Below are 22874 nucleotides of genomic sequence, written 5' to 3'. Positions count from 1 at the left end.
GTGTGGCCGCTGTTTTAATTAGGCTTTCTCTCCACGGGCGGAGAGTCTCTGGGTTTACGCTGTAAAACCATCATCTCTACTCGGTCATTGTCTGAGACATTAAGAGAGCGCCTCACGGAGGGCGTGGACTGAACTTTGTGAACCGCAGCTAAAGTTAGAAAACACAAAGCTGCACTCGGCTCCACGCGGCTCTGGTTTTTGGAGAAGCCAGTGGCAACGCATTGTGCGCCCAAACTAGCGCGCTCACGCTGAACTGGCTTCATACTCATCAAAGGAGTCACACCCATCCTGTGTACGTCGCTCCTGTAATAACAGTTAACAAGTTGATTCACGTTCAAGGCTCGGATCCCACACGTGGAGCTGGAACCTGCCATTCCCCATTTCTAGCTTCTTTCTTCTGGATGAGGTAGTTTCTCTCTTTGTGTATTGCAATTTTTCCATCCGTCCTCTTTGTGTCTGTGTGGCCTTGTCGGAGTCAGGTCCAGGTCATTTTTGGAGTCTCCTCCCACTAAGTCTGGTGTTCCCCACATGCTATTTCTCACACTGCTAGGCCTGTCCTCCAGATGCCCACTAATTGTGTAATTCTCCAGTGAAAAGGACAGCGTTACCATCATCCAAGTGTGACCTGGGCTATTCAGTTGGAAGCATAAACATTGGGCGAGTTAAGCTTCTTCATTTTGAGGACATTTGCTTTGATCCGACAGCACCTCCAGTGTGTTTCCACTTTTGTGTCACAGAGGACAAGAGAGGCGGTGGTTCAGGGTCGTGGTTTTATTTCCCCCTTCTGTCCACGTGTTGAAGTGTCCTTGCGCAATTTTTTTAAATTTTAGATCATGTTAATGCTTAAGATGTCCCATTTGGGGACTCTTTCCAGCCAGTGTGTGAGATCCAGTGACTGTCCAGGCAGACGGCCTTGTAACAGGATTACTAGTAAATACAATTTCAACCATTGACCGACTTCTGGTTCCAATTTAAGACGCTGCTGTTGTACCAAAACACTCAACTCTTCAGAGCTCGATAGAACAAGTCCCCCTCACTATGAATGGGAATACTTTTTTGAGATCCTCTGACATCAGATGTCATTTGTCCAATATTTTTGTTTGTGACAAAAATGACAATACCATCAGTAGAAAACTCTTCTCAACACGTCAGAGCTTGTTACATAAAAGTCCTTCTGTGACAAATGTATTACATTTCTCCACCATCAACAGCAGTGGCTCTGGCTGCTGCCATAGACTGGACATCAGAAGTGGATCGAGACACAATGACGCGACTTTGAAGCTTCAAGTTAGTTTTTTTGGCCTTCGCCATCTTGATTTCTTGACACAAGGACATTAGAGAGATTGAACGTTTAAGGCACTTCCTCATTGACTTCATTTTTCTAGACCCGGGGGGGGTTGCCACCTGGCTGCTACTTTTGAGTTGCTGACCTTTGACCTTGTAGGAGCACAAAAAAACCCACATCTTCCTCTCCACGGAGCCAGCTGCCTGTCTCTGACGTTAATCAAAGAGGCAGTTTTTACGGCTTCAAAACAGCCGCGATCAAAGAAAGTTGCCGTTTTTGCCCGCTGTTGATTTAAACATCCATTTGTTCAAGTCGTGAAATCTAATAATACTAATACAATTTAGAATATAGGTGAATCAGCAACAATTTGTGGTAAGTGTGCAGATCGTAAACAGGCCGGAACCCAAGCCTTCCTCCCTGACGCACACTTTAAATCACGCGTGAGGCATGAATGAGAAAGCCCCCACTTACACGTGTACGCGTTCGACGCCGTTTTATAGTGGGTGACGGCGCCCGTTGACGCATCACCGCGATGGCGTTCATGAAGCGGGCGACTCAATTAGGAGAGTGCAGGTATAAATTTTTGCGTAGGTGGGCCCAATATGGCAGCTACTCTGGGGCCCCGAGGCCGGGAGATAAATCAATATCGGACTGGTTGAGCGTCGCTTGCGTTGACCTCTTTTTCTTTGCTCTCTTCTTTTCTTCCCCATCTCCATCTGCTAATTGGAGGGAAGTCAAGGCTTTTCTGGGCTTCGGGTCCGTTTATCCGTCTCTCCTGTGATGGACATCTACTGTATTTGGCCCTTGTTACGGTTCATTGGGGAGATCATGGGAGGATGCAGCGCTTCTGCGCTTTTGTTTGATGTGCGATTCACGGAAGATGGAAAAGGTCTCCACCCCCTCCTCCTTGTGAAGAAGTCTTGAGAGCACCTCAGGGAGTCTTGAGGAGTTACGAGTCCTTCTCTCTAGTGGTGTCACTTTCCGTTTGGGTAACCCCCGTCCACCCTCACCACGACTGCCTGCCTCGTGGCTCTTACTGCTTCATACGGCAGCGATGGCAACTCAGATGAGGTGTTTGACTATGTGGAACCAAACTACGAGTAATTGAAACAGAATTTATTGAAATGTCATTATGATTTCTAAACTCTAAATCGTAGATATATGGGTTAAAATGTATGGAACTTTTGATGCAATGGTTTAAATGACATTATCCTACCTCTGTTTTATACATTATTATGTACTAATCAGGGCTGCAACTCATGAGCATGTTATAGATAGATATGAACTAAGAAAAATAGAGAAATAATGCAACATTTTTATGAGGCCACAGTGACGTCTTCATGTTGTTTTCTTCTCTCCGACCAACAGTCCAAAACTCAAAGGTATTTCATTTACAATCATATGAAAGCAACAATCCTCACATTTGACATTGTAAATGGACATCTTTTGTTTTTTTTCCTCAAGCTGCATATTACCTTCATTTGTTATTTTTCTTTCCATTGTTTGATTTAACTCGTGCAAATAAATGAAACTCAATAAAACTGAAATGATCCGCAAGACCACAGTTCAATTGCAGCAACAATTTTGACAGAGTTGGTGTTTTTAAACGATGCATATCTCTTGAAATCACACGTTTCTTTACGTTTTTATCTCAGAGAACACTCTGTATATCTCAAATGAGACATGGCAGACTGTTTTCCAGCCCTAATTACCCAGAAAACTCTCACGCGTGTTTACTTTTTGTGCCCAAAGTGGAAAAAAATAGCCACGAACCGGCTTTTTTTTGAAGTGCCATGTCTGGGTGGGCACATATGGAGCTTTTTCCTGCATACCTTGCAAATTTTTGGAGCCGATATTTACTTATCACATTGACCCCATCTGTGCCCCGTTTTCCCTGCATGCCTTTAGTTCAGCGGTGAAATAACAGTCGGGGGAGAAAACGCCTTGAAAAATTCCTGCCCTGCCCTGAAGTGGTGCCTGTGTTCCTCGCCTTAGATCTGGGCAATGGATCTATCCTCCACCCTCCATTCTTACTCTTCCCTTCTCCCCTAAACGCACACATGGACCCAGCCCACCTAATTTACTCCCACCTCCTAATGTCAAACAGCTGTAGAGTTGGCTCATGAGGAATTACCGCTATTACGTCCTCCTCCCCTCCCTCTCCGCTGTCTTTTTCTCAGACATGGGTGCGTGGCCCCTAATATCAGGTCACTCACGAGCCCAAATGTGGCGTCTGTTCGAGGTTTATTTACGATCCGGCCGTTTGGATATAAGGTCATGAATTTACATCGTAGGTGCCTTTGCGTGGGCGGAGATGGATGGACTATAAATTGTGCCGAATAGATCGCGCCCCTCCGTTGTCTAGTGGTCTCGCTGACATGTGAAAGTTGGGCCGTTAACTGGACCGATGCCATTTTTGAGGCACTCCATCTAACTGAAGGAGCTGCGTGACATAAATGCCAGTGCCGTCATTCCCCGCGGGATTGACAGGAGAAAATCAGGCAATGATGCTGAGGGTTCGGAGCTCCTGCCGCTGTCGGGAATCCGCTTCAAAGGATTGCTTTGGCCACGTGCCTGGAGTCCGAGCTGATTCCTCAAGAATTTATCACTGACTTTAAAACTTTTGGCCACGATATTCGAGACACTGCTGGAAAAGCGATGGACTTAAGATTGCTGAAGGTACAGCACTTCAATGGTGTTAAAACCCAAGATGTATTGGAGGTGTTCGAGTAGTTTAGCAAAAATAAAAATCAAACTACACAAATCAATACAACCAACAAAAATATGTATCATGGTGTCAAAGTGCCCCAAAGATCGCTTCCCCATACGTCCACTCTCCCTGGACTGGGCCTTTATTCCCCAACACCTTAGCCACTCATATCTGCCCCATCAGAGAAGGATCAGAAACCTTGATGAGGTGTTTACATGCCACGATACTCAAAACCATGTGCAACACATAAACCTGATCATAACGCATGAAACACACCCGACCTGCTGTGTTTGCTCCTCTTGTGTTTTCCAATGCTCAAACAATATTTTTTCCAATGATGTACATCATTCCTCCAGGGGGGAAACTAAGCGTTGCCTCGGTGGGTTGCCAGGTTGGAAAAAATCCCCTTTGTCTCGCTCAAATCCTTAAAAAACTCCCCTTATCTCACTGCGGTTCAATTTGTGTTGTGTTTGGATTCCAGTTTGGGTTTGGGGTTCGGCATTGATCTCCTCTTTTGACAAAGGCCCAGTCAGTCAAACCACAATTATTATTTTTTTGGGATGCACTCTTGTCTCCTGCGTTTAACCTCAGTATTTGTTTTTACTTTCTCGGCTCCGAGGTGACTCAGGGGAAAAGCGGTTTCTACATGTGTTGCTCGCGGCTGGGCTCTGATTGGGTTTCCTCCTCTTCTCTGCCACGAGGACGGCTTCTCAGCCAATCGTATTCTGTCTCTGAGGAGGGTGTGGTGGAGATGAAGTCATCCACGACAACGCCCATCAATCCTGTTATTTTGAATCACCACACTGAGTTATAACTGATCTCTTCAGACTTTTCCTCCTGTCATGTCTCATGAGTATAAACTTGCCCTAAACACACCCGAGGAGTAAAGTAAAGAGCGGAGTGCCGCAGGGCGATGACAGGGCGGTTTATTAGCAACGTGTGTCAAGTTGCTCCGACTGATTACGGTCATGCACCTTGCTTTTACCTGACCATGCTGTGAGCCTGTCTCCAATTATGTCAGTGTGACTCCCCATTAGCCATGTGGTGCATGCGTGTGCCTCTCTGCGGGCCTCGCTCACTCATTATTTAGCAGCTCCTGATGCTTTTCGAGGCCGTCACTGCCCCGGTGTCAGGTACCCACACGATCCCCTTCACTGAGCCAGGATCCAGTTCCACTTGGAGCTGCTCCCGAAACGCCACTGAGCTCCTAAACCTTTCTGTTAGCTCTGGATTGTTGACTCATCCGCGGCTGATTTCACCGACGCTATTTATTCGGCTTCACTGTCGATGGAACTGGGACGCTTGAAATGCATTTGGATATTTCTCTTGGCGTGACGTCGGGGCTGTTTGAGCTCTCAGGAGGTATGGCGCTGCTATCATTAACATTTCTTGAGAATGAGAATTATGGGTACTTTTTACGGCCGACCATAAAGAATCAAGACGACAATGTGTTCACTTTAACAGACTTGTGGTAAAGCAATATAGTTATTTATGCAGCTGAAATTTATCTGCATGGGGGTGAACTAAGTCCCTGGCTTCTTAGCGTCAGAGGAATACGGGGCTAAAGTGTAACGGCTATCAGTTGTAACAATCTGTTCACTTTTATTAGCGTGACATTCAGCAGGGTGGCTGATTTCTGGTGAGGTTACGGGTCCTGTGTGTGTGCAACTTGACCCCGTCTGATCTGATCTCAATCCATAAGCGCAGATTGCATAGAAACCCCACGAGGTCGGAGCGTTTAACTTCCATATTATTATGCCAAAGGAAAGAATGCTCCCGGACCCAAATAGATCGCACAGTTTCTGGCCTTACATGGGAATCTTCTCCTTTAGGGAAGGACTTGGAAGTTGTTATCTCCCAAACTGGTGCACAGACAACAGAGCAACTATGGCACGCTCGAGAAAACCAAAACCCAATTAATTTACTGTGTACACTGCCAAAAATGGCCTTGTGTGTGTCTGATAACTGTATGCTACTTTCATCATGCTGGGGCTGCGACTACTGGGAATATTTCAAATGGCACAAACGCTGGAAAATTGCTTTTCTAGTTTCCAAATATGCTTGGAGTAAAGTATATTGAGTGCTGCAGAAATGAGTCCTAAAATCCGGATATCAATTTACATTTTTGCACTTCTGGTTCGACTTAAAGTCAATGCCTTTTGGTTAGATGCTTGAAGTGTAATAAGTTTCAATAAAATCCACCAATAAATACCCCTCTTGTGAATTTTTAAGCTGTAAATGGTCTTAACATAGGCGTTTGCTAACAAGTGGATAAATGAGACTACAAAACGCAATTAAGCTGACTAGTCTGTCATTGTAGCTTCGTCTGTATAAACGCACCCATGTGACAGTGGGGGAGTTTTTTATAGTCTAATGTTTGCTTTCACACTTCAAAATCCAAGATTATCTAGCAGAACAAAATGTGTAAATATGAGGAATTTGTGTTTGCAATCAGATTTTATGCAAATAATCTAAAATGCAATGGAAAAATCGTTTTTTGGTCGAGTGCGATGAGAATTTATTTTGTTGCCGAAGTGAGATGCTTGTGCCTCGAGTCCACGTCCTCGGGAACAGTGGACGGGTGCAGAGTGAGTGACAGAAGTACAATGTGGTTCTGCTGTCAGGTTCACTGCTCGGGGAGCTTTTCACACGTCAAGCCAGTCCATCTTCTCTGTCGAGGCTGGTGACAGACGCTGAACGATCCCCAAATGGATTTTTAAAGTCGGGGAGACTTAAATGATCAATTACGGAGGCATTCCAATACTTTCTCACACACCCTCGCTTTCCACCGGCGGTAACTTTCTGACACTTTCGTCTCACAAAACTATCAGGAGAACGACTTCATCTCTGAGAATCCCTGCGGACGCCCATCTTTCCCTGCTATGTACTGATCAAATCTCAACCCAGCCAGTAAATTGTTGAAAAGACACTAAAAGACGACTCATATTGACCGGTTGTTGGGAGTTATTCCCGTAGCGACTATTTACCTCAAGCGGCACTTTATTTGCCTCTAAATTTAGTGTGGGTCTTCATTATCCACTTTATTCCCTGCTGCGCGGTGTGTGTGTGTGTGTGTGTGTGTGTGTGTGTGTGTGTGTGTGTGTGTGTGTGTGTGTGTGTGTGTGTGTGTGTGTGAATGGGTGGATGAGGCGCTCGGTATAAAAGCAATCTATAAATGCAGTTCAATGCGTTCGTTATTTGTTACATTTGTCCTTAGTTGTCGTCTATTCATTCATGTGTTTTAATGCCTCGCCGCTAACAAGATTTTCCGCCACATAATAAAGTTGAAGGAGCTGACGTAGAAAATTTACATGTAAAAATATTAGTGTTACAAAAAAAAAGAAATTAACAGCCTTGACATTGGGGAGTTGAGAAGTAATGAAGGGAGCGAGAGCATGGATGACATTACAATGGTAATAAAACATAGTGTGTTGCAAGTAAGTGGCCATAGACGCCTGAGTCACCAAGATGACCCGGGAAGCAACATCATATTAAATATTCAAACTCAAAGGACGGCGGTGTGGCTTATTGTAGTGCTTAGAATTGCCGTCAGTCCAAAGTAAAAACTACTATGACTCCATGTTAATACCTTCCAGCTTTAGCAGTCTCTCCTCCTGACGATGCGCTCTTAAAGTAAACTCCTTAGTTAAAGACATTTTTTTGCATTCTCTGAAAAACCCATCTGCTGTATTCGGAGAGGCGTTAATGTAACAGGAGTGTTTGCACAGCGCTGTGTTGCTACCTGCTTTACCCACAATCCATCTCTCTCTTTCTCAACTCTTTCAATCTCCTTCCCAAACACTCAACTTTTTGTAGTAAAAGATATATATGCATGGGAACGGTGCTTCCTCTCCATCCTCCTCCACATTTATTTCTGACATCACGGCGTGTCTCACTCGACATGTGACGCTCCTGAAGCCCCCCTGTCACCATCCCCCCCGAGGCACGTCGAGACAGTGACATTGTTTTTCTATCATTAGCCACACGGCTACAGTGGCGCTGCTGGAGAATGTGGTCTTGTGTGTCTTTAGGCAAATGTTTTTTTTAAGTGTGTGTCCGAACATGCAAAAAAAAAAACTTAGTGATGAGGAGAATCTGGAGTTAACTACTGGAGCTGTCAGTGATTTCAGTGGTGGTCTCCACTGTGTTTGACTTCAGGATGTTTATTATTCTGGACGGACCACGAGAAGACCTGGGTGTAGGCAGAGGGGGAAAATGTGCAGCTGCTATTTAAATGCAGTCATATTAAAAGTCCTTGGGACATGGGCAAAAATACAAATATCAAGTTTTAAAATAGTTGGCAGTAGATTGATTTCATTTTAAAGAGTTAATCAAATAACTTGTGTGAAGTTTAGTTTGTTTCAAGAATTGTATTAACGCGATACAAAGTCTTACCCTTTGTACGTCTAAAAGGTGAATTCATTTGACTTTCAATTAATGTCAGATATGATAGATTCTAATCCATCATCGTATGTTCCAAACACTAATATTTTCACAAAAGTATGGCTTAATATGCCACATCTGGCCAACAGAGAAATTAATTATAAAGTTGGAAGTTCAAGACATTTCTTCGGGCATGATGCCACTCTTTCTGCCGAGAAAACTAACGGATATGTTTCCCATCTTACCGTAGTCATCGTTCTTTGTGAAGACCACTGTCAAACATGCACAGATTTTGAGCTTTAATGTTGTGTCTTCCCAGATGTTTGCAAAGCACATCCCTCTTTTATTTACGTACAACTAAAAAGTTGTTTGTGCAATTATACTTACAGCCTCTTCTTGGTTCTCAGTTCTCATGTTCACCAGCGATGACTGGAGTGACGGTAGCCTCGAGGTTTGGCTTGTGGCCAAACAGTTTGCTGAGAAGGTCATTCAGATCCCTGGACGGGCTGAAGGAAATGTGAGGGGGGCAACTGACCCGATCTCACGGGAAGGCGTACAGAAAGCACGACATTCTGACATTTCCATTTCACTCCCTTTTTCGCATGTCATTCAATAAGGTTTAGGCAAAAACACTACTTTACACACTACTACTAGTTTAGGTTTAGGCATCTTAGAATCAGGTGAAACATCATGGTTGGGCTTTAAATAAGCTTGTAAACACATTAAAATACATACAGAGATAATTAAACAGGCAAAAACATGTCACTAATGTCATTAACGCACATAAAAAAACTGGATCTGTGTGAATTTGTAGCTGGATGATGCTAGAGAAGAGTAAAAACGTTTCATTAATTCTGTCAGATTCCTTCTGAAGAAATCAAATATGTGCTTGTAAATGGAAAAAACACATCAAGCAGGACTTTAAGTTGGACATGCAAACTGTTATTTTGGGAAAGGACCATGTGTTCTTTGGTCAAGATGCAGCTCAACGACACTGAACCCCCAACAAACTAAAAATAACAGATCTCACTCTCAAACATGCAGCGTAAACAAGAGTCTAGACTTGCTAAATATATATATGGGACTTCAAATATTAAAAATACACTGACCACGTCGCAGATGCTGAAATTATCCAAATTATTCAGCCTCTACAGATGAGCATAACAAACTCCTTTTAGCTGAGTGTCAGTTTGGCAAAAACATAACCCAACTTAAAGTAAGTTGCCCATACCAATGCTATCTGTGGAATGCGCTGCATTTAGACTGTTGTGTCTGGAGAGAACAAGTATGTCCTTATATAGTCTACCAGAGACACATGGATGAGAACCTATTTATTGTACTTTGTGACAAAATTATCCGGTTAATTGTCCACACGGGTCCTGTCAGTGTCAACAAGCTAACATAACGTTAGCTTGCGTTGTGTTAGCTTATGATATGTTATCTTAACTTCTATCACATGCACCACAGCTTGTTCCACATTGAACTCCCAGTTTGAAAACATTACTGTCCCTTTTTTTTTATAAAACAGCAGTTCTCTAACATGTCTTAAAATCAGGAATTATTATGGCTGAGGCAGTAAGTACTGTTTGTGCAACATATTCAGTACTTAAGCCAATGCTAACATCTGTAACTCCGCAAGTTCCACTCTATCCTGCGGCAACCCATATGCTCCGTTTACATTATTGCTCAAACAAGATATTATATATATATAACTTTTGCAGTACGGGGTAGCTCAATGGGTTGAGCATGGCTGTAAAACTGCCTGAATTCTTAAATTGGCAGCCGGGGCTATACAATCTTACCAAGGGACATACTGTGTATTGTACTAACCATGAAATGACCTCATGATGTAACTATGATGATGTAGAACATAGCTTTGGCGTTGTACAGTAGGAGAAACGAGCTGACTCACCAAATGACCAGACATCAGTTAACATCCGGCATTATCTGCTGCCCTGTGTGGGTCCCTCTGTCCCAGTACAAGGGCCCACTTTGAGCCAGCCCACTGTGTGTGGGATGGGAATGTCGGCGTCCATGGCTCAGCCCAGCCCGCTTCCAGTTTGTTCCCAGCCAACCACCCACCCATACAGTACCCGTCCTGCTCTGCTTTCCACCCTACATGACAGCTCTGTGGTGAGACCACCGACCCCCGCTGTGAACCCCGGCTCCCGCTCGACGACAGGACGCGAGGAGCATGTCCACTGTGTTTAAAGGCCAAAGGCCAGGAACAACTTCTGAGGCGCTTTCGTCTTCAGTCTGCGTGAGTTAGGAGAGCAGCGGGAGAAGAAGCATTTTGTGAATAATCGCTGGCAGTTTTGAAAACAAGCCAAACCATAAGGAATGGGTTACACATGAGGCACTCCTGAAACAACAAAGATATTAAACTTTGAAGTACTCCGGCATGAACTCCATCACATTGTTCAAGCTGGCTTGGGCCTCTTAAAAATGGTGAGTGGCTTCACTTGTTTTTTTCTGATTTCCTCAGAGTTAGATTTCTTTTGTTTTTGTCAAATAAATGTTGGCACACAATTGAGTGGAAGCCACAGTGGTTTGTTTTTCCTTTTTTCTCTGCAGAACAGCTTTTGCATTCAGTTGGTGGTTTTACTCAGAATCTTACTTCACCACAGAGTATTTTAAAACCGGCTGGAAACGTTTTTTTTTTAACCAGTGATTCTGCAGTTATGGAGAGTTAGAAACGATGAGGTCAGCGAAACAATGAAATCTTGGCGATAGTTTGGCAAGCTCCTCTTATTTGTGGGTTAAGAAGAATGAGGCCTACGACAGAAACAAGCAGACAAAGGGAGAATATCTCTGGCGCTACAGTGTCGATTAACTAAAAGATCTTGCTTTAACAAGTCGTCTAAAACCTGACTGGCATAGAGTTTTTCCACGTCGTTCTACCCGCAGGATAAATAAAGTCTGTATTTTACTTAAATTCACTGAGATTATCCATTGGGATATGTTTAATATTAAGGATCCGTATAACATACACAAAATATTATAATGTATAATGTCTGGTGCAAATGAGTCTCCATGCTGTGTGGAGAGACGAGCCTCTTGAATTTGAACCCATAATGCTGTGAAAACCTTCATCTATAATTACCAATGCAGTCTCCATAGTTCGCAACCAGGAAAGAGGCACCGATGTACGGTTCTAATATCACTGTCACATGACCTCTGGGTTTTGCGGAATATCATTTTTACTTGACAAAGGACATGGCAGATTCGGATTAAAGTCACAGACATTTATTACTAGGTCTTCAGGTAATACTAATCCCATGCAACTATGGATTTATAACTTCAGAAAGGTACAAACTATCTAATTTAAGTCAATATCAGAGTTTGATAGAGAGCTTAAGTCATGGTGTTACTTATGTGGACGTGTTTTTCTTTTACATTTTTTTACATCATTTCTTAAATTCACCTTTTTAAAAAGCACTTGCATATGAGATACATACCCATGTGTTATATCAACATTTGCAGAACAGTCTCAGCTCTCTATTTAATAAGGCACCATTGTCCCAAGGCACAAGTGTAAAGAGATAAGGTTTGGGTGCTTGAAATTGGTTTACCAAAGGTATTAGATTCACAAAACAACAATCTATCTATTTGCTTTCAAAAAAGGCAATGATGGATTATAAGTCTCCTTTATCAAACACAATCATATTATCCACCTTTTGGGAAAAGGTAAGAAGGTACTGTTACGGCCAGTGACGGCCATCGTCAGTCTCAGTTTGGTGGAACATGGTGTCCATTAGAGGCGGCTGAAACAGAAATATTACGTGTTACACCGTACATACTGAGAAAGGTTGTGTTGCAGTTCTGGATGCTGGATGGTTTTTCCTACTTCTGCAACAGAACCTGGAAGTTCATGGTTTCACTTTGGCCCTTTATGGTATGAGCCTTTAAATACTGGCTCATTATCTCGGCCCTTTGTCGAACAGTTGAGAAAAAGATGACTTGCATGCTAACGCAGGAGTTGGTGTGACTGACTACAGACAGACATCACATGAGAAATGAGTGGAGAACATGCGCAACAACATTTAAATCCCCCTCGACCCGCAAGCAAAATAAACACAAAGTGCTGCAGTAAACCTGGAGCGCACGGCGGAGCGGTTTCTTACACACACACACACACAAGTTACAGAGTGGTTGTTATTTTACCCGGCATGTGACATGAGGCCCAGAGACAGAGGTGTCCTTTGTTTGGCTACCTACGACCGACACGTTCTCCACGGCAACCTAGTGGGGGAACCCTCGGGGCCGCTCGTGTTTCAGCCCAGACATGAAAAGAAACGTCCACCCCAGCAAGAAAAATTAGCCCCGGATCCCGTCAACGCTGACCATCTGCTTCGGAAACTGGTGTTTCTGTAGCACTTGAGGCCTTCCTGTGCATCCACCAGGAAATACAGTCCTGCTTTCAAACGAATGATTACCACACAACAGAGCCCCGTCTGTCCCAACGTTAAATCAGTCAAATAAGCACGGCAACCTGCAGTAAAAAAAACATTTCCCTCTCTCTTTTTTCTTTAGTTTTCTTTTTTTTGCAGTCGGCGGCCACTTACCGCAGAATGACAGAGATCACTTTCAGTGCAATGGTCCTTAACACGGCACTTAGTGGCACACTCTAAGTGCTCCGGACTGAATTGCTTGATTGGACAACTCATCTCCATTTGTATGGTAATCCTACAGAGGAGCGCTGCAGCGAGCCGGCGGCACATGTAATGGAATCCGTTGGATCCGTGTCTCGCTGGCCGTGACCCTGAGCTCAATTACAGGGGCCGGTACAATTAATCTACACCTCTATTATGATAATTTAACAGCGCAATTATATCAGCCCTCATTCTTTGGTTATCTATATTCTACTCTAAAGGCATTGAGTGGATATATGTGGGGTTTTTTTTCCCAAAAAAAACTGCGCGCACTGCCAGACTCCCATGGTATTGGCACAGTATTGGTATAATTTCTGATTCGCTGTGATGCTTTCTCTGAAAATGGCCCTGGAGGAGCCATGCCAAGACTGCAGTTAAAAGCCCCCCCTAGCCCCCCCTCCTTCTCTGCATCTTCTTCCTGCTCCCTCCTATCTTTTTTGTTTCTATCCGTCATATCTCCTCACCTATTCATCTGGATGTTAATTGCAGTCACTGACTTAGTCGCTTAGCCCTCCCAAAAAAAAAAAAAAAAAACTGTCCTTGAGTGTTTCTTTTCTCATCCATCATCCAATAATTCCCTTTTTGCTCATAATTACGTAACCCGGGGAGTTTCGGAGAAAACGGTACAACAAGAAGCGGCGACTCATCCTAATGCGCAGATCAGTTGTTCTGGGTTTTGGGCCTAAACACTGCGGCAGGGACGAAGCCGGCCGTCCCGGGATCAAACCGGTGACGTCCCACATCCCTCAAGTATCACTTTCTTTATTGTGAGTTCTCCCGTTTAGATTTATCGATCCCACAACACTCTGGGAGGCATTTAATATAAAAACCTGATCCGTGACACCGGGAGGGTCTCTGTGTGTGTGTGTGTGTGTGTGTGTGTGTGTGTGTGTGCGTGAGAGGGATCGTCTCATTTTGTAGCTACCTGCTAATTATACTCCACGGTAAACATGAAATTTGTAACCACACCACTGCAGGATATCATTAACTAAAAGGATTAGAGTGTGGCTCAGGCAGGAGGGCGTCCGTGGCTTCTGCCGGTTTGAGAATGGTCTAATCTAAATGGGATACATCAATAAAACGGCAGAATAAAGTTGCGGGCACTTAAGAGCGTCAGCCTCTTTTGCTCAGGCTCAAAGTAAGGAAGAGAGCCCCTGGCTGGCAGCCAGCCAATAAATTAGGAGATAAGAAATATTATTCCACTGGCACACCAGCGGCTTGCAGCTATTTAAAACAGTGAGGTTTATTGATAATTAAATTACTTGGGGGGGGGGAAGACAAGACAAGAATAGAATGCTTGGAGGCGGATCAATAAGGAGATTTTCTAGTGGATAAGGCTGCAGTGGAGAGCAACACAGCCAGGAGGGTGCAGTGTGTGTGTGTGTGTGTGTGTGTGTGTGTGTGTGTGTTGAATGTTTATATGCAAGTATTCAGCCCAGTCAGTAAACACCTTTCACTTTATTTGTAACACTTTTCCACACTTGATGGGGAAGAGAAGACGATAAAAGAAGACCCTTTCAGGTCTCGTGACCTTGAGGTTCACGGTGAGGGTCGTCTTGTGTTTCAGGAGCTGAGCTGACGTGAGATGGCCTCGGACAGGATGGCGAGCCCTCGGAGCAGCTCCAGGCAGAGCAGCTCGCTCTCTTCATCCCCAATGAGGCAAGTAGAAGCCGGCTGCACGCAAAAAGAAATGCTAAAACAACATTTTATCCCCACTTGCTGCAGGTGGTAAAGGATGCAGTTATGAGATAAATTAGTGAGAAGTCTGCAGACACCCATAGTGAAGTGAAAGGGGGTTTCAAGAACAACTCAACAGCGATAATTATGTTTCCATTAAGCTATTTTTATTCCGCCCAGTCTCCAGAAAAAAAAATGACATTGTAAGTTTCTGCAAACTACGGATATTCATGTTTTATTGTCATATGCACAGATAACAGACAGTTACTCTGTACAATGAAAAGCTTATTCCTAAAATTAGAATTAAGAATACAAAAAAAACATTGCTATAAATGCTAATAGTATAAGAAAATATATCAAATAAGGCACAACAATATATAGACAACGTTTTAATTTCTATACTACGATACATATTTGGAAGCAGCCATAAACAATATACAGGTGCTTTGTTAATTATGTGTCTTATTGTCCTCTTCAAGGCTTTTGCATAAAATAGAAGATAACTTACAGGAGTGATGATAAATTAGAGCTAAAAAACTCAAACTGAAATTAATGCACGTTTGCCATTCATTTTGAACCATGCAACATCATATCAGTTTATTAATAGTACATAAGGATATTGTTTTCGTTTAGGTTCAGTTCACGAATATATTTGTTGTTTTAGTTTATAATAAAAACCCTGTTCTGGGCGCGTTGATATTAAAGCTGCAGAGCTGTAAACGGTCTCCATGTTGACAACATGTTCACCGACAATAATAGCCATGATGTCATGAAATGACACCCCTCGAAATATGCAGCACCCCGTGACTCCTATCTCCTTGTGATAATGCACCGTAATGGTGGCAGACCGAGGCGCGCGGCGGTGACGCGGCCCTGGTTGTTGGTGAGGAGTTGAAGGTCCTGTTTGATTCTCACACAAACACAAATATAGCGACACACATTTTAGAAATGACGTCTTAATCACAGAAGAATCACCATAAATGTACTAATAATGTCCGACAGAGAACAAAGAACTGGATGAAACCCATGTAACAAAAAAAAAGAATTAGAAGAGTCAACCCTAAAAACAAATCAAAATAATTCTTAACTGCTTTGTTAAAAAAAGAGCTGACGTAGGAACTCTTTCGAATGCAGGAATTCCCTTTCCCACATGACATTGAGCTTGTTTGTGAGACATCTGCATTAAATTAGTTGCAAGACTTCTTTCCTTTAGTTAAACACTAAGCAACCAAAAGCCTCTCATGCTTAAAATAGCCCTTGACTTCTCTCAAGGATCAGGATTTGATTGATTTTCTTTTGTCACGAGGGGATAGAAATACAAGCTGCAAACACAACATTGACATATTATCATCATAGAGAACCCGTGTGTCAGATACCGCCGCGTGGTCAGCGCCCCGCGGCGTCCTGCGCCTCCCAAGAGGCCATCTTTATGCGCTGCTGTTTGGAACTAAAGAGAGGCGTTAACGTGGAGCGGCAGAGCTCGAAGTTTAGGAGCGCCGAGCTGCGGCACTGAGGTGGGAATGTGTTTCATATAAAGTTGTTGTGACTTGTTAGCGAAGAGTTTTAGCCTCCAGGAGACACAGAGCATCCTTATCGTTCATTTATAGTCGTGTTTCTAGCAATCCTACAAAAGCAAGTCTGATATTCATGAGTCCGATATTTATGCTCATTTTTAGCTTTGTTTTGGTCTCCACCGACTCCGGATGGCAAACTGTTTTTTTTAGTTACTAAATACTCCATTTTGCTCAGCAGCTTGTTGCTTACTGTCTGATTCCCAGTCACTGGATTTATCAGAGTTTTTTTTTGGATCAAAACAAAAGTGTATACTGTAAAGCCTAAACATTGAAAGACACCAGAACACTGCAGAAATCAGTTATTACATACATTGTTTTATAAAAATACGGATGAGTGCAGTTAAATTTAACAATATTCATAATTTTAATCAATGATTCCCCAACATGACTTTTATTGTTTTTTATTGTTTGCCTGATGCGTGACACTTCTATCGTAAAATCACACCCATTTACCAGCTGATGTTTGATTGGAGTTGTTGGTTCAACATCGCCAAACCAATATATCGGCCTCAGTCAGGATCCTGCATCAACAAATTAAGAGGCAGGAGGTGAAAAGGTCAAATCCCAAGTGACAACGCAAGCACATACACACACAAACTCCCTTCCCACACACGGCCTGAAAACCATATTGGAGGTGCACATCTGCACACAAAAGCTGGAGATGGACGCCAATAATACTGAAAAAAATAAAAAAAATAAAAATGTGTGCACATACCAAACAATCAGCAACTGAAGCAGAAGCAGGGAGCTCGGACCTTTCCAGCTGACCTTCACTGGACTCTGCACTGGTGAACCATCAACTAAACTGGTCTTTCAAATTAGCAAGTGGCCGTTTCTTTTATTGACACATTGTGCGTTCTCAAACCTTTTTCGTGGCTATGAACTTTAAATCTCCCGACTTCTAGAAAAGTCTCTTTCTGGAGAGACGTGGCAGACGAAACTCTCAAGCACACACACACACACACACACACACGCTCAAAAACACACACAAAAACAAACATCTCTGACTCGGTTTCTTTGTCCGTCCCTCATTCACACACACACACACACACACACACACACACACACACACACACACACACACCTAAACCCTGTTTGTGCAGCACATGGCTCAGTAAATCAGCGGATGAAAGGAGCCAAATGACTGAATTGTATTACGAGTAAATTGCAAACACAGATGCACTCAGTGGACAAACAGCTCCACAACAGAGCCCATCGCTTCAATCTACAATCTCGGCCTCGGGTTACAGTCCCAGAGAGGCTGGGCCACGGCGAGGACAGGTTAACTCGGTTTCCGTGCCCGTCGCTTGGCCGTCCGGCGTTTGCCGCCCGTGCAGGAATGCTGGAAGTTGCACAAAGTGTGGGTTTGCTGATGCGAGGGAAAGAGGGAGAGACTGCAGAGAGAAAACGGAACGAGCAAAGAAGGGAGAGACGAGTCAGCTGGAGGTGGTTTGAGACGGACAAAACGATAACAGGGTTTTCCACACGACCTGGAAAAACAGTCGACCGATTGGAAAAATGAGAGGAAAAAGTCAAATGTCCTGGAAAATCTTTCAATTATTTCAACTTGCTCCTGTTTTTTTTGCAGAGATTGAGGATGCACTTCTAGTATATCTATCAAATGAAATCACGTTGCCATCTGAAAGAGCTCCGTCATGTTCAGAATCATATAAACGCTGAAATGCATTCATGTAAGATTTCATGCGTGAGTTTGTAATTGACAAATGTGTAATTCGTGGCCCAATTCAAATAAGATCAAATCATTATTCATATATTCTTCAGTGGTCCACCGGGAGGGGCGGGACTTAGCTTCTATCAGTGTACGACTCGATCCCTGTCTCTCACACCAGCTTGATCATCACTAAAAAACATCCTGCAAAAGACGCGGAAAACGATTTCTCCTCAGTCGTGCACATCACAGCGGCAGTAGGTGTACTCGTGTGCCTGTAACCAGGCATGTGTGAGTCAGAGAGAACAAGACGGAAACAGAATGTGCCGTTTTCGGTGAGTCTGGTCTTGGCTGCACTTTAAAGGCCGTCTGGAAACATCTGGGAGTCAGATGTCTGCCCACATTGCCAGGAGCCGACCGTACCAGTCAGAGGCCACGCCCCTCAGGAGGAGCGCGGACCCGACTTTTGCCCAGAAAATCGAGGGCGTGACTTGCACATTTAAAAGTAAGCCATATGCTTCTAGCCTTTTCTCAGTGGGCTCTTCACACAGTGAAGCAGCAGTTTGTAAAAAAATGGATATTCAGCTCCCTGAAGTCTTCAGTGGAGCTGAATACAAACGTATAAAGATTTGCTCAGAGATATATTCTGTTTCTTCAGCAGAATGCATTAACATCCATAGTGAATTATTTCTGGGACAAGAGTGTCCTTGTTTCCTCCCGTCAGCCGAAGCCAAAGCCACAATGGTCTGGTCCGCAAAGTCTCGCAGCTCCTTCTGCCCACATTTCCATCCACTCTTCCTCCCCCTGGACCGCGGGTCTGTTGCGGCGTTTGAGATTTCCATTCGTTCAGAAGAGACATCAGGCGTCGGACTGGGATATTCAGCGAGAAAGCAGACGGCAGGGAAGGCTGGTCCGTCGTGTGCTGAATGACTTCCATACTAAGAATCCTCCAAACAGACATAACAACACGAGCGAACATATGTCGCAGCGTTTCTTTACCGAACGATACTGCACCATTCCAGATGTTGTGATAGAACATTTGACACGGGGCTTTTACCCCGAACCCTGGGCTTCACTGTGAGTGCGTCCATTTATAATGTGTATAGTTGCATCAGAGGATCAAACCCCATAGACTCTCTTCCAATTCAAAAGTTATTGTTTTTACATTTCTCTTTAAATACGCCAACACAAATATTTTTATGTGTTTCTTTATTTGAAAAAAGTAGCTGACATGGATTGCGACCATTTACAGATGTAATTGTACCAAAGCCCATTTAAACCCCACTGTGGTATTAAGATAAGCGTAGTATTTGATAATAAATAGACATACAGTAGAAAAAGTGTTTTCATGAGTTGAAGGGAACCTGGCCCATCATCGTCATAATGATTTGTGTTGTAATGAATTATTAATTATTGAATCAGGGCTGAAACAAATGCTAATAGTTTTTGGTGATTAATCTGCCCGTCATTTTCTCAATTAGCTGATTAATAATTTGCTTAATAGTTTTCCATGCCATCTAATTGCTGGTTTTGGCAGATCAACATTTTCAGTTCACAATAATTGACAAAGAAAAGCAGGAGACTCACAATAAAGACTTTTTTTTTCTTCTTTTATTTTAAACTTTACAAATTACTTTAAATATGAATGTAGCATCAAAATAGTTGCAGATATTTTCCAGATATTTTTTCCAATCAATTCAGATGTTGCAATGTAATCCCATTTAAAACCATCAGCACACCCTGCTAAATGTAAAAACTAAAACGTAGCACTTCCTGGTTACTCCAGAACCAGGAAGTGCTACGTTTTAGTTTCGTTTTACGTTTTAGTTTCATCTGTGTTTTACAACAATTCCACCCGCTTTCCTCGAGCCACACGCGGCGTCTCCCCTTTAACTCAGAACCCGGCGGCGGGCCGAGGAGAAGCAGGCGTCGCTCCACCTGTGCTCAGGATCTACGACGTGTTTTTTACACAGTCCCCGAGTCAGAGCGGCCCAGTTACTGACGACCGCCCCTGGAGAACAAACAGGTGCTCCGGCGCTCGGGTTCAAACGCGCCCCTCGCCGGAGACGTGACTCCCACTGTTCACGGTCGCTCTGTCGTTTGCTTTCAGTGTCTTCGTGATGCGATTAGCGGCTGACCCACAGACGGCGCACGCAGAGCGATTCATGCTCGCCGAGTGTTTTCATGCGGACGCCGTTGCTGTTGCTGTTTTTAGCCTCAAACCAAAGTGACTCACATCCCGTGATAAGGGATCCTGTGAGAAGTCCACGTTTGTGCTCCGTCAAGTGTCACTTTCTTGTGTTTTTTCTCCGTTTGCTCGGCGAGGGCTTCCCTCAGCTGTCAGCCGACGATGCCGTCTTTAAAGCAGCCGGATGGCACGGATGGGAAAGTTTTTTGTTTGAAAATGCACGGCGAGGTTCATAATAGGACATTTTACACTTTAATATGGAACACGACATCGTCTGAATTATTTTCCCTTTAGTGATCTGGAGGATGCCTGAATATAAATGTGTCTGTGATGAGATACTTAACCAGCAGGCTCATTCTAAATGCTTCTAAATACCGGTTATGTTTATGCAAATTGTTCATGTATTTCATCTCATTTTGGCTGGAACGTGAGAGTTTGTTATTTAAAAATCTTGTTTATGTAAAAAGAAAGAAGGAATATGCTTCTCTGAGGTTAGCAGAAGGCTAAGCTAAGACATTAGCGCCGCCATTCTCTTCTCTCTCTCCATCTCTGAAACGCTTATTATCCATATTATTGCTATTAAGCTACAGCCGTCCATAGGTCTGCGATCCTGAAATCGTGGATTCGCCTGAGTTTTTATTTGTATTTTCAGTCTGGATGATATTATGCAATGAAACAAACGTAAAGTAGAGGCAACAAAACCCACTTGGTAGGAAAGACATAATGATTCGGCTTTAAATAATATTATAAATAAAGTTTAAAGTGGAGGAAAACGAGGATGTGTTTCATGTTTCCAGCGTGAAAAAAAGGATCCTAAAGCAAACCATGACATGCTAAACACAAACTCTAACTCTAACCTGAACCCTAAGACTGACGTCACAAACCCCTCAAACCTCTCTTCTTTTATTAATGTGGAGCAGAACAGTCGGAGCAGCAGCCTCTCATGACTCATCCAGCAGAACCACTCTCTCTCTCTCTCTCTCTCTCAGCACATGAAAAGTTGAAAAAGTGAATCATCTAAAAGCCCAAGTTGTCGTTTATCACAAGAGTAACTCACCGACCCGATTCCCTTTGTGAGTCTGGACCGGGTTCCTCTTTTATTGCAGTCAGATTTCTGCATGTTTCTGGTTAAAAGTTACGCAACTACTGTTTGAAGATGAATATTGGTTCCTTTTGGTTTGTATTACGCCACGTAAACCCATTCCAGATTAATTCATTTTTAGTTTTTTTGTTTCTCAAGATGCAACCCAGACACAGACAAAGCCATCGATGTTCGATATTTGTATTATTGTCAACACATCTCATGCCAGCAGCGTGTTAGCGCCGCTCCTCCGCTTTCATCTCTAAGTCACACAAAGTTCTTCCACGCCGCGAAGTTTTATTGACAGCTGCGTCGGATCAAAACCTCCCGGCGGTGACAGAAGCACACGTTCCTCCACACCTTCCTCCACACGTTCCTCCACACGTTCCTCCAGACGTTCCTCCACATGTTCCTCCACACGTTCCTCCAGACGTTCCTCCACACGTTCCTCCACACGTTCCTTCACACATTCTTCCAGATGTTCCTCCACACGTTCCTCCAGACGTTCCTCCACATGTTCCTCCACACGTTCCTCCAGACGTTCCTCCAGACGTTCATCCAGACGTTCCTCCACACATTCTTCCAGATGTTCCTCCACACGTTCCTCCAGACGTTCCTCCACATGTTCCTCCACACGTTCCTCCAGACGTTCCTCCAGACGTTCCTCCAGACGTTCCTCCACACGTTCCTCCACACGTTCCTTCACACATTCTTCCAGATGTTCCTCCACACGTTCCTCCACACGTTCCTCCAGACGTTCATCCAGACGTTCCTCCAGACGTTCCTCCACACGTTCCTCCAGACGTTCCTCCAGACGTTCATCCAGACGTTCCTCCACACGTTCCTCCAGACGTTCCTCCAGACTTTCATCCAGACGTTCCTCCAGACGTTCATCCAGACGTTCATCCAGACGTTCATCCACACGTTCCTCCACACGTTCCTCCACATGTTCCTCCACACGTTCCTCCACACGTTTCTCCACACGTTCCTCCACACGTTCCTCCAGATGTTCCTCCACACGTTCCTCCACACGTTCCTCCACACGTTCCTCCACACGTTCCTCCACACGTTTCTCCACACGTTTCTCCACACGTTCCTCCAGACGTTCCTCCACACGTTCCTCCAGATGTTCCTCCACACGTTCCTCCACATGTTCCTCCACACGTTCCTCCACATGTTCCTCCACACGTTCATCTAGACGTTCCTCCACACGTTCCTCCACACATTCCTCCACATGTTCCTCCAGACGTTCATCCACACGTTCCTCCACACGTTCATCTAGACGTTCCTCCACACGTTCATCCACACGTTCCTCCACACGTTCCTCCAGATGTTTCTCCACACGTTCCTCCAGATGTTTCTCCACACGTTCCTCCACACGTTCCTCCACACGTTCCTCCACACATTCCTCCAGATGTTTCTCCACACGTTCCTCCACACGTTCCTCCACACGTTCATCTAGACGTTCCTCCACACGTTCCTCCACACGTTCCTCCAGATGTTTCTCCACACGTTCCTCCACACGTTCCTCCACACGTTCATCTAGACGTTCCTCCACACGTTCATCGACACATTCTTCCAGATGTTCCTCCACACGTTCATCCACACGTTCCTCCACACGTTCCTCCAGATGTTTCTCCACACGTTCCTCCACA

This window comes from Taurulus bubalis (assembly GCF_910589615.1).
Source record: "Taurulus bubalis genome assembly, chromosome: 9".
Lineage (NCBI taxonomy): Eukaryota > Metazoa > Chordata > Actinopteri > Perciformes > Cottidae > Taurulus > Taurulus bubalis.
This window is presented reverse-complemented; position numbering follows the sequence as displayed.